Below are 12,615 nucleotides of genomic sequence, written 5' to 3'. Positions count from 1 at the left end.
TGTTGATGAACACTTGGGTTGCTTCTATGTTTTATTGTGAATAATGCTGCTGTGAATATGGGTGTACAAATCTTTTTTTGAGACTCTGCTTTCAAATATTTTGTATATACCCTGAAGGCGAATTGCTGGATCACATGGTAACTCTATTTTTACTTTATTTCTGGCCTTTCTATTTTATTCCATTGGTCTACATGACTGTCTTTATGCCAGTACCACATTGTTTTGATTATTGTCATTTTGTAGTAAGTTCTCCAGCTTTGTTCCTTCTTTTCAAGATTACTTTCACTATTTGGGGTTCCTTGATATTCCATGTGGATATTATAATTGTTTTTTCTATTTCTGCAAAAACCATCTTTGGAATTTTGACAGAGATTGCATTGACTCTTTGGGTGGTAATGACATCTTAACAATATTAAGTCTTCTGTTCTCTTGCCTCTTCCCTGGTCGTTGCATCCTTGGCTGGTGTCAGAAAAATGGCTACAAACTTCTCAATATATGAGAAGATCTGGTTCGACAAGTTAAAATATAATGATGCAGAAAGGAGATTCTCCGAGCAGATGAACGAGCTTGTGGCCAGCACCTCCCGCCAGGAGAATGGTGCCAGCGTGATCCTCTGTGACACTGCGAGAGCCAGAGAGAACATCCAGAAATCCCTGGCGGGAAACTCAGGCCCCAGGGCCTCTAGTGGCCCCAGTGGAGAACACAGCGAGCTCGTTGTCCAGATCGCCAGTCTGGAAGTAGAGAACCAGAGCCTGTGCTGTGTGGTGCAGGAGCTGCAGCAGACCATGTCCAAGCTGGAGGCCTGGCTGAACGTGCTGGAGAAGAGCTCTGTTGGCCACCAGGCCACAGTCCCTCAGACCCAGCACTTGTCTCCCATGTGCCAAGTGGAGCCCCGGCCAAGAAGCCAATCACACCAGCAGAGGATGACAAGGATGATGATGTTGACCTTTTTGGCAGCGACAATGAGGAGGAGGACAAGGAGGCAGCACAGCTGCAGGAGGAATGGCTGCGGCACTATGCAGAGAAGAAGGCCAAGAAGCCCGTGGTTGTGGCCAACTCCTCCATCTTGCTGGACTTTAAGCCTAGGGACGATGAGAGGAACACGGCCCAGCTGGAAGCCTGTGTGCGCTTCATCCAGCTGGAAGGGCTGGTCTGTGGGGCCTCCAAGCTGGTGCCTGTGGGCTACGGTATCCAGAAACTGCAGATTCAGTGTGTGGTGGAGGACACAAGGTGGGGACAGACTTGCTGGAGGAGGAGATCACCATGTTTGAGGAGCATGTGCAGAATGTCAACACTGCAGCTTTCAACAAGAGCTGAGGCCTGAGTGTGTGCATGTGTACACGTGTGCGTGAGGCCCTGCCATGATTAAAAAGTGAGTCTGGCAAAAACAAACAAACAAACAAACAATAAACAACCAAAACATTAAGTCTTCCAATCCGTGAACATGGGATATTTCCATTTATTTATGTCTTTTTAAACTTATTTCAGCAATATATAGTAGTTTTCATTGTATGAGTCTCTCATCTCCTTAATCACCAAGTATTTTATTCTTTTGGTGTTATTGTAAACGGAATTATTTCTATAATTTTTTTCATGTTGTTTATTGTTAGTGTATAGAAATGCAACTAATCTTTTCCTGTTGACTTTGTGTCCCACTGCTTTGCTGAATTCCTGTATTAGTTCTAACACTTTGTTTTGATGGAATCTTTAAGGTTTCCTATATGTAAGACTATATAATCTGTGAACAGAGATAATTTCATTTATTTCTTTCCAATTTTGATGCCTTTTATTTCTTTTTCTTGCCTAATTGTCCTAGATAGAATTTCTAGTACTATGCTGAATAGAAGTGGTAAGAGTGGACATCCTTGTCTTATTCCTGTTCTTAGAGGAAAAGCTTTCAGTCTTTCAGCATTTAGTATAATGTTTGCTGTGGGTTTTTCATATATGGCTTTTATTATGTTGTATGTTCCTTTGATTCCTAGTTTGTTGAATGTTTTATCATGAAAGGATGTTAAGTTTTGTCAGTTGCCTTTTCTGTATCAATTGTTAATTGTGCTTTTCTCCCCTTCATTCTGTTAATGGGGTGTATTCCATTGACCAAATTTTGTATTTTAAATATCCTTGCATTCCAAGAATAAATTCCACTTGGTCATGGGATGGAATCCTTTCAATGTACTGCTGAATTGTTTGCTAGTATTTTTTTGAGGATTTTTATGTCAATATTCATAAAGGATATTGGTCTGTAGTTTTCTTGTGATGTCTTTGCCTGGTTTTGTTATCAGAGTAAGGCCAGCCTCATAGAATGAATTAGGAAGTGTTCCCTCCTCTAATTTTTTCTGGAAAAATTTGGGAGGTATTGGTATTGGTTCTTTTCTTCTTCTTCTTCTTCTTCTTTTTTTGAGACGGAGCCTCACTCTGTCACCAAGCTGGAGTGCAGTGGCACAATCTCGGCTCACTGCAACCTCCGCCTCCTGGGTTCAAGCGATTCTCGTGCCTCAGTCTCCTGAGTAGCTGGGATTACAGGCACGTGCCACTACACCCAGCTTATTTTTTTGCATTTTTAGTAGAGACGGGGTTTCACCATGTTGGCCAGGATGGTCTCAATCTCCTGACCTTGTGATACGCCCACCTTGGCCTCCCAAAGTGCCCAGCCGGTATTAGTTCTTTTTTAAATTCTTGGTAGAATTCACCAGGAAAGTCATCAGGTCTATGACTTTTCTTTGTCAGTAGATTTGTGATTAATGACTCAATCTCTTTATGAGTTATAGGTCTGTTCAGATTTTCTATTTCTTCATAATTTTGTCTTGGTAGGTTTTGTATTTCTAGAAATTTGTCCATTTTATCTAGGTTATTCACTTTGTTGGCATACAGGTATTCATAGTACTCTTTTATAATCCTCCTGAATTCTGCAGAATAGATAGTCATGTCCTTACTTTCATGGCTAGTTTTGGTAATTTGAGTCTTCTCTGTTTTTTTCTTAGTCCACTTAGCTAAAGGTTTGTCAATTTTGTTATCTTTTTAAAAGAACCAACTTTTGCTTTTATTGCTTTTCTCTATTATTTTTCTATTCATTTCTATTTCTATTCTATTTCATTTATCTCTGTTCTAATCTTTATTATTTCTCTCCTTCTGCTAGCTTTGGGTTTAGTTTGTTCATTTTCTAGTTCCTCCAGTTGTATAGTTAGGTTGTAGATTGGTAGATTTCGTTTCTTTCCTTTTTTTTTTTTTTTTTTTTAGCCTTTTGATCAAATTAAAAAATTACTTTAAAAAATCTTCATTTTAAAATTTAGCTTTCTTACTCTGTGCTGGTGCCTTCAACACTGTCATAAAGCAGAGGTTGCGATGAGCTGAGATTGTGCCATTGCACTCCAGCCTAGGCAACAAGAGCAAAACTCAGTCTCAAAAAAAAAAAAAAAAAAAAAATTCACCCTTAGTACTGCTTTTGCTGCATGTTCAATAAGTTTTAATATGTTGTGTTTTTGTTTTCATATGTTTCTAAGTATCTTCTAATTTCCCTCTGACTTCTCCTTTGATTCACTGGTTAAGAGTGTGTTATTTAATTTCCACAAATCTGTAATTTTTTTTGCCTGCTCCTGGCCAACTTAATGTACTTTAAACCAGAATCCCAGTGGGGCTTCTTCAGGAACTAGGTAAAATTATGTTAAAGTTCATCTGGGAGAATATATGTCAAAAAATGGCCAAGAAGATTAGGAAGAACAATATGAAGTAACTTGCTATATCAGATATTGAAACTTCTAAAATCAGTCAGCCTAGGCAACATGGTGAAACCCTGTCTCAAAAAAAAAAAATTAGCCAGGCATGGTGGCACATGCCTGTAGTCCCAGCTACTAGGGAGGATGAGGTGGGAGGATTGCTTGAGCCCGGGGTTCTAGGCTGCAGTGAGGCATAATCATGCCACAGCACTCCAGCCTGGGTAACAGAGCAAAACCCTGTCTCAAACACATACACACACACACACACACACACACACACACACACACCCCACCACTGTGAATGTTAACATTGGCACAGAAATTGACAACTATGTGTGGGGGACATATAAAGAGCTCACCACTATATCCGTGCATAGATAGAATTTAATATATGGCATAAATGACATTATAATTCAATGGGTAAAAGATAGTTTAATAAATGGTTTGGAGATTAATGGCTAACCACCTGGAAATAAAGAGAGTCCTACCTCTTACCATGCAAAAAATAAATTCCAGCTAGATTCAAGATTAAAATGTAAGAAGAGCTTCAGTAAAAAGGTTGGAGAAGAAGCCAGATTGCAAGTGAAGGAGTGGTGCATGGAAGGAGAACAAGCGGAGCCTAGTCACTGAATGGATCTAAAGAGTGGAAACAGTCACTGTCCTGGAAGACCCCTATTAACTTCATTAGGGATGGCAGCAGGTTCAAGAGGCTGAAGGTAAGACCTGGAGCCAGAAAATGAGACACAGAGTTTTGTTTCTTTTTTGAGACAGAGTCTCGCTCTGTCACCTGAGCTGGAATGCAGTGGCACGATCTGGGTTCACTGCAACCTCCGCCTCTGAGATTCAAGCGATTCTCATGCCTCAGCCACATGAATAGCTGGAATTACAGGCACATGCCACCACAGCCAGCTAATTTTTGTATTTTTAGTAGAGATGGGTTTTCACCATGTTGCCCAGGTTGGTCTCGAACTCTTGACCTTAAGTGATCCACCTGCCTTGGCCTCCCAAATTGCTGGGATTACAGGCATGAACCACTGCACCCTGCTGAGATATAGGGTGTTATTAGCTGGAAACTTACATGGTGGCAGGCTAGACAGGAGAACTGTAACTGCTTGCAAAAAGCATACAATTTCTATAATATTTTCACTTAGCACCCTCCCCCTAACAACCTCCACCTGGCAACTTCATTTAATCCAAAACAGGGCCTCGATCCTCTATATGGCTTGCATTGCATGGGAGAGGTCAGTGGTTCAGATGTTCCTCATCAATAAGGAACGAATCTCCAGGTTGGCCTCTCCAGGATTTCTTAGCATGGAACACTGACACACATTCAGGTGCGTCTGCCATACAGGGTCATTCTCAGGGTATGCTTAGGTTACCGCTGTCAGGCGTGTCTGCTATACAGGCACTCTCCAGGGTCTTGTGGGAGTTGTTACCTATGTTGGTCAACATAACCCTAAGTAATGTTTCCTGCAATCTTTCTCTCTAGAATAAGTGAGGGCAAAACACATTTATGTAAAAAGTAAAGAGAGCTCTAGGACCAGAGCCTGAAGAGCCATCTGCCTGGAATACTCATCTCTCAGATGCCTCAAACTCTCTCACTTCCTTTAGATAGGGCCTGAAACTTCAGAGGTGTTTCTTGTTTACCCTAATTAAAACCGCAACTCCACCCTTCCTCTAGCCTTTATTTTTCCTCATAGCACTTATTGCCTTCTAGTATACTATATTTTACATCTTTATTTGGTTTATTTGTCTTCCAGGACAAGATATAAGCTTCATGAGGGTAGAGAGTTTTGTCTGTTTTCTTCACTAATGTGTCCCCAGTGCCAAGAACAGTGCCTGATACAAAACACACGTTCAATAAGAGGTTTATGAAGGAAAGATTATAATTCTAACAGTTCGTCATGGAGAGGACCCAGTCAAAGAACCATCCGTGAGGGAAACGAGTTCCCAGGAAGTCCAGGTTAGAGATGATGAGGAAGTGGCAATGCAATTGAAGGAAGGATGGATTCCGGTATAAAATCCCAAGTACAACAAAATAACTGATTTGCAAAGAATAGGGAGCTCTGGTGTGATCTGGTTCATGCTGCACCATAACTCTACTCTGGGATAAGAGATCACTGTGAAATGTGGAGAAGCAGAACAGAAGCACGGTAGGTTGAAAGTGAGGTAGGAGGCCAGCAGGATTTCTCTGGACCAGATTAAAGACAGGCCAAAGCCAGGAAGAGACACCTAAAGCACCTCCTGTTGTTCTTACTTCCTATAACCCTAAAACGCCCCTACCAGCGCCATGACAGTTTACCAATGACACGGCAACAACTGGAAGTTACTGCTCCTTGCCATGGCAACACCCAGAATTTACGTCTATTTTCTAGTTATTTCTTTTTTTTTTTTTTTCTTTCCCCAGACGTAGTCTTGCTCTACTGCCCAGGTTGGAGTGCAGTGGCATGATCTCGGTTCACTGCAACCTCCGCCTCCTGGGTTCAAGCGATTCTCCTGCCTCAGCCTCCTGAGTAGCTGGGACTACAGGCACCTGCCACCACACTGGGCTAATTTTTGTATTTTTAGCAGAGATGGGGTTTCACCATGTTGGCCAGGCTGGTCTCCAACTCCTGACCTCGTGATCGGCCTGCCTCTGCCTCCCAAAGTGTTGGGATTATTGCCCAGCCATTTTCTAGCTATTTCTGAATAATGTGCCCCTTAATTAACATGTCATTAAAAGTGGGCATAAATATGACTGCAAATTGCCCAAAGGCCGCTACTCTTCACCTACTGCCTGTGGAGTACCATTCCTCCACGAAGAGCAAAGAGCAGTCACAGAGCTGTAATGCTGTGGTCACCTCGGTAAAGCTGCTTTCTTCCACCACTGGCTCGCTCTTGAATTCTTTCCTGAGCAAAGCGAAGTACTTGCTTTTCATCAGAAGTACGTGAGCAATTTCCTTCAGTGAGGGAGCAAAGACGTCTTAGGGTTGAGCTAACAATCCCACTGATCCTGGGGTTCCATCCAATACCACTTTCAGAAGAACCTGTGTTTCACTGGGGATCAGGAAGTATGTGGTTTATGATAAAGGAAGGAGGCCGTAGGTATCAAATTACACTTAGCCAACAAGGGGTGGAATTGGTGCAAAAGGATGAAACAAATGAGTATGAGTCCTGTTCATTGGTTTGCACAAAAATGTCCACGCTTATAGGAGCACCACAAGTGAGTCTTTTACTGAGAGCTAGGGACATGGCCACAGAGAGGTAGGGCAGACGCGGATGGATACTCAGTCTCTGTGAAATAGATGGCAGCACCAAGAGAGAGTTGACTGTCTCTAAGTCCCTTCCAAAAGGAATGACTGAACCCTAACCCTGCCACTGCACTCCAGCCTGGCGACAGAGCAAGACTCTGTCTCAAAACAAAACAAAAAACAATACTGGAACTTCTTTCCCTGCTGTTCCTCCAATTCCCTTCCCTGGGTTATCTTCCTCTTTGTCACTACCACACATCTAGAAAGATTAGCATTTCTATTACAGACGCAAATGTCAAAAGGAGATTTAGAGGGAGTTACAGTTGCTTTTAAAAAAACCAAAAAACAAAAAAACCCTACCCTTTGCCATCACAAGCCTATGATCATCACAGTTATCTGTCAGTCAAGCACCTAACCGTAATGGAAGTCAACAAATAAAACGCATCACTAGAGATCGGATAAAGAACACAGGATGAGCATGAGTTTAATCTTTGTCCATCCTCTTTAGAAATCTGAAAAAATAACAACTTAAAATGACAACAAAAGAACAAAGCGACAGATTCTACAGTGTGGTGGAAACAAGCAAGTGACTTGTTTCTCATCAAATATTGATGAGAAATAGTTAAGATTTTCTGATGGATGGAGAGCAGATAGGATGAAATCTACAGAGAAATAAGATGAGAGGAAATTGAAGTTCAAACGTGCTGGAGAAAAAATCCTTCAGATAGAGGAGCTTTTGGAAGGAAAAAGGAAATTGCGTTTAAGATAGGTATTGGATAATTATTGAAATTGAACACAGGCAGGATGAGAGTTGAAATACACAATGAGATGTGGACAGCTACCTCACGCCACTTTGCTCTGTCCTTCCGCAACATTTTTTTTTTTTTTCCACGTAATGTTTTTATTGTTCCCTTCAGTGCAAAGGACTATTGGGGAAGAAAGGTCTTCCCAACGGGCAGCAGAAAACCATCAGATTAAGCAAAAATAATTGCTATCAAGGATCCTAGGTGAGTATGAGTTCAGAAGTTTGCTGGTCATCACAAGTCTTTGGGTTATTCAGTCTGCTTCTCTGTGCAGTTCTTCTAGAATTCTGTTAAAAAAAACAAAGCCATCAACTCATTATGGATGCCAAAGGGGTAACCCCTTTTCCTTCTAGGTTAAACATGAAAAAAATCTGATTTTCATCATCCTGAGTAGCACCTGTTTTTGCAGAGGACACAAACTGCCTCTTTCGGGTGGTCTCAAACTCCCCTTCTTTGGGTGGTACCTTTGATGTGGTTGTGCTTAATGTTCTTAAGTCTCTGGTTTCAAGGTGGGACAGACTTACCATGAGATGCAGGTATCTCAAGCAAGGTCCAGCATGACTTACTAACTGCCGGGATGGTCAAGATGGGGTGTTAGGGCCTGGCTTACATCGCTGCCAGGGAGTTCTTTCTCTGAAATTCCTTTAGGTAAGATCAGTTCCCCAGGTAGAACAGATGTATTGGAACAGAGCCTCATGTTGGTGTCAGCCTTGACAGGAACTTACGATGGAAGGAGACATCTTGACTTCCTTTCTTTCCTCTTTGCTTCCTTTCTTCTTCCTTCCTTCCTTCCTTCCTCCCTTCCTTCCTTCCTTCCTTCCCTCCCTCCTTCCTCCCTCCCTCTCTCTGTCTCTCTTCCTCTTTCTCTCTTTCTTCTTCTCTTTCTTTTTCTTTCTTTCCTTCTTTCTTTCTTTACTTCCTTCCTTCCTTTCTTTCTCTTTCTTTCTTTTCTTTCTTTCTTTTTGTTTCTCTCTCTCTCTCCTTCCTTCCTTCCTTCTTTCCTTCCTGCCTTCCTTCTTTTTCTTTCTTTTTTCCTTTTTCTTTTTTTATTTTGAGACAAAGTCTCACTCTGTTGCCCAGCCTGAAGTGCAATGGTACGATCTCAGTTCACTGCAACCTCCACCTCCCAGGTTCGAGCGATTCTCTTGCCTTAGCCTCCCGAGTAGCTAGGATTACAGGCGCCTGCCACCACACCTGGCTAATTTTTTTGTGTGTTTTTAGTAGAGATAAGGGTTTCACTATGTTAGCCAGGTTGGTCTCAAACTCCCGACCTCGTGATCCGCCCACCTTGGCCTCCCAAAGTGCTGGGATTACAGGCATGAGCCACTGTGCCTGGCCAAAACTCCTTGACTTTCAAGGATCTGCTCTATTGCAGAGGAAAATTGCTGGACCTCTCCTGGGGCCATGATGATTTCACAGGAGCAGAGCCCCACAGTTCATTTGAACACAGCCTGCAGGTTCGTCATGACATTAAGAGGGCTTTAGGCCACATAAAGTCTGCTCACTGTAGTTTATGTCACCCCTGTTTTGCCACTGAATTTGTGTATAGCCTTGTCAGAGCTGGGGAGGGTGTGGGATATATGGTTGTAATTTGATGTTTAAGGTTTTGCATACCTGTTGGAAAATTCCATAAAATGAGGCCCTTGTCCTGAGTCTTTGTTGAATAGAATTGCCCCAAGGAGACTGTATTGCTAAAGCAAATGGAATAAGCCCTCAACAATAAATGGAATTGGGTAAAGCTATACAGACGTATCATTGCAACATTGATTGGAGTTTGAAGTTAATTCCAAATACAAACTTATGAGTTGTTTTACTGAGGTAAAATATATCATGATTAAAAAGTGCCTGCTTTCCAGAAGCTTCAGGCCATCTAGAGAATGTACATTTAAGATCTGGGTTATGGATGTACCCTACTAATGGGAGATGATGTAGGAAGTCAATTCAAAGGTGGATGAAGAAGGGTCCCCAAACTCTAGGTGGTGTCCCAAATGGTATCTACACTGGTTTGCAGCATTATGAACAGCACAAGTAGGGTAGTGCAGCTGGGCGTGGTGGCTCATGCCTGTAATCCCAGCACTTTAGGAGAGTGAGGCGGGTGGATTGCTTGAGGTCAGGAGTTTGAGACGAGCCTGCCCAATATGGTAAAAACCCATCTCTACTAAAAATACAAAAATTAGCCTGGGGTGGTGGCATGTGCCTGTAATCCCAGATACTTGGGAGGCTGAGACACGAGAATTGCTCGAACCTGGGAGGTGGAGGTTGCAGTGAGCTGAGATTGAGATCACGCCACTGCATTCCAGCCTGGGCAACAGAGTGAGACTCTGTCTCAAAAACAAACAAACAAACAAAACAAATAGGGGAGTGCACACAGTGAGAAAATATTATTTTGGAAAATTCAAAAATGAACTAATAATCTTTTTCTTTTCTTTCTCTTTTCCTTTTTTTCGAGACAGACTCTTGCTCTGTTGCCTTGACTGGAGTGCAGCAGTATGATCATAGCTCAGTGCATCCTTGAACTCCTGGGCTCAAGTGACTCTCCCACCTCAGCCTCCTGAGTAGATGGGCCTACAGGCATGTGGCACCATACCTGTCTAAGTTAAAACTTTTTTTTGTTTGTTTTTGCAGAGACAGGGTCTTGCCATATTGCTCAGGCTGGTCTCAAACTCTTGGGCTTAAGCCATCTGCCCCCTTCAGCCTCCCAAATAATTGGGATTACAGGGGTGAACTACTGCACCTGGCCCCAAACTAAGAATTTCTGATTTCTTTCCTTCATTCTTCTAACTAGGGTGTGACACAGCTAAAGGATTTAGACAGCACAGGACCAGCTGATCATGGCAAGATTTGGTGAATAAAGTGAAGGAAATGACCTCAGAGGTCCTTTTCCATATTGTGGGACTTACAATTTAGAACTTGCAGCAAGAATTCTGAGTATGTATGAGGTCTGCAAGGAGTCTGTGACATGTGATACACTGGTGACTTGGGTACCAGCAGAGATTCTGGAAGCTTTGACTAATGACCTGACATATGTATTTCAAGTTTTGATAATCATTAAATAAATGAAACAACATGTTAATATATCTCTTAATGAGCTGAGGGCTTAATGAAACCCTTTTTGATTTTATATATTCATGGATTATATTTTATTGCTAAAATGAGACAATGTTATTCATGTTTTTCATCTTCATAGATGTAAACTCTGTAAATACTTGTTACGTAAATGGGCAGATGGCAAAAGAATGACTATCGTGGTAGTGATGCCACTCGGTTCTCTGAATTCCTCTGAGCTATAGGCTAAAGATGACATAGTGATCTATCACTCAAAATTATTATTTTTAATTTTTAATCGACACCTAATACAAAAATGTGATGTTTTAATAAATGTATACATTATGTAATGATCAATCAGGGTAATTAACGTATCCATCATCTCAAAGATTTATCATTTCTTTGTGGTGAGAACATTCAAAATCTTCTCTTCTAGCTATTTTAAGATATGCAATATGTTATTATTAACTGCAGTCGCCCACTGAGTGATAGAACCTTAGAACTCATTTTTCCTAATTGTAACTTTGTACCTGTTGACTAACCTCTCTCCATCCTCTCTCTTCCATTCCATACCCTCTCCAGTATCTGGTAACCACTGTTTTACTCCCTACTTCTATGAGATCAGCATTTTTATTTTATTTATTTATTTATTTATTTTTTAAGTTTTTGAAATGAAGTCTTGCTCTGTTGCCCAGGCTGGAGTGCAGTGGGACAATCTGGGCTCACTGCAACCTCTGCCTCCCGGGTTCAAGCAAATCTCCTGCCTCAGCCTCCCGAGTAGCTGGGATTACAGGCACATGTCACCATGCCTGGCTAATTTTTGTATTTTTAGTAGAAATAGAGTTTCACCATGTTGGCCAGGCTGGTCTCGAACTCCTGACCTCAAGTGATCCGCCCACCTTGACCTCCCAAAATGCTGGGATTACAGGTGTGAGACACCGCGCCCGGCCAGATCAACAACTTTAGATTCCATGTGTTATTCATCTACTGCGTCTGGCTTACTTCACTTTACATAATGTTCTCCAGGGTCATCCATATTGCTACAAAGGACAGTATTTCATTCTTTTTTTTAATGACCCAATAGTATTTCATTGTGTGCATACACCACATTTAAAAACAATCCATTTATTTGCTTTTTGACACTTAGGCTGATTCCATATCTTAGCTATTGCAAATAGTCCTGCAATAAGCATAGGACTGTAGACGTCTCTTGAACATACTGATTTTGTTTCCTTTGCATATGAGGCTGACCCTTGAACCACATGGGTGTGAACTGTGCAGGTCCACTTACACACTGATTTTTTCAACCAAATATGAGTTGAAAATGCAGTGTTTGAGGCATGTGAAACTTGTGTAGATGGAGGGCTGACTTTTTGAATATAGGAGTTGCACAGGGCCGAATGCAGGACGTGAGTTTGTGCAGTTTTTGATATATATAACGGGCGAGTGCCTGGAACCAATCCGCTGAGTATAGATAGGAAAAATTGTATACTCAGTGGTGGGATTGCTGGATCATATGGTTATTTTACTTTTAACTTTTTGAGGACTCTCCATACTATTTTTCATGACCTTACTAATTTATATTCCCACCAATAGTGGGTAAAAGGTTTTCTTTTCTCCACATTCTTGAGAATACATGTAAAGCCATTCTAACAGGTGTGACCTAATTGTGGTTGTGATTTGCACTTCTCTGATGATCAGTCTATTAAGGTCTATTAATTCTTAGGTCTATTAAGGTCTTTTGCCTATTTTAAACATTATTTTTAATGATTTATCAGCCACTGCTAAATTAAGACCTCTTTTGAGTTTATTAAAAACAATATA

General features: G+C 41.5%; 1 pseudogene; it reads left to right on the top strand.

Annotated features, from left to right (window-relative positions):
• Positions 1-473: 473 nt before the first annotated feature.
• LOC117080154 lies at positions 474-1,420 on the top strand (annotated as a pseudogene).
• The last annotated feature ends 11,195 nt before the right edge of the window (positions 1,421-12,615 follow it).

Source organism: Trachypithecus francoisi, unplaced genomic scaffold, assembly GCF_009764315.1.
Source record: "Trachypithecus francoisi isolate TF-2019V2 unplaced genomic scaffold, Tfra_2.0 Lachesis_group8, whole genome shotgun sequence".
In the NCBI taxonomy this organism is placed as follows: domain Eukaryota; kingdom Metazoa; phylum Chordata; class Mammalia; order Primates; family Cercopithecidae; genus Trachypithecus; species Trachypithecus francoisi.
This window is presented reverse-complemented; position numbering and strand designations above follow the sequence as displayed.